The sequence below is a fragment of the Calidris pugnax genome, unplaced genomic scaffold, assembly GCF_001431845.1.
Source record: "Calidris pugnax isolate Ruff unplaced genomic scaffold, ASM143184v1 scaffold70, whole genome shotgun sequence".
NCBI lineage: Eukaryota > Metazoa > Chordata > Aves > Charadriiformes > Scolopacidae > Calidris > Calidris pugnax.
Genome location: NW_015090862.1, coordinates 9,885,784 through 9,886,650, shown reverse-complemented (window position 1 = coordinate 9,886,650; position 867 = coordinate 9,885,784).

Sequence of the window (867 nt, the reverse complement as noted above, 5' to 3'; positions counted from 1 at the left end):
GCAGTCCTTATTCACAGTAATGGCTCCTTAAATTTCACCAAGAAAAGCACCGGGTCGCTGGGTCTAGAAGGGTGAAATTCTTGGAGTTTGCTTCAAGGTTGTCCAAGCAACTAATGTGTCTTAGCCTTGGACAAGAGCAAGACAGAGAGACTGTGTAAATTCCTTTTGTGCATCTAGCATACTAATAAAGGTGGGATTTTTAAATTAAAAAAGAAAAAAAAAAGAAGTTATACCCCAAACTTTCAGTTGGCTCAGCTACTATTTACTTATTAGACTGTCTACTACCCAGTGAGGAACAGCACCAGTGCTGGCACAAGAGGAGGGTAGGAACACGTTCTCCAGGGCACCTCACCACTTAATCTGCCTGAAAGCCTCATCCTAAATTTCTCCCGGAAAAGAAAGATGCCAACCTTCCTCCGTGAAACTGCCTGTCTCTTCAATTGAGCGCAGCTCCTGACACAGGAGCCCGCAAAGCTGCGACTCCAGCTGGGCCAGCACTACCTGCCGCGCTCATATTCCCTACAGCGGCCATCAAGCAGTCTCTCTAATTACGGCGGGCGGCCGACAAATTAGCGCTTCTGGGAGAATAAGCCGCTGCGAGGGTCAGCCAGCACCTGAGGATCCCGGAGCCTCAGCGTGGCTCAGCGCCCCTGGTCTGAGAAGCGGCGGACGCGGCCACTAGTCCCCCCCGTCCCTCACGGGGCGCGAGGGGCGGGCGTTGGTTCCCCCCTCCCCACGTTCCTCATAGGGCGCGAGAGGCTGCTGTTCGGTTCCCCCCCCCCCAGTTCCGCACGGGGCGCGAGGCGCAGCCGTTAGTCCTCCCCGTCCCTCACCGGGCGCGAGGCGCAGCCGTTAGCCCTCCCGCCC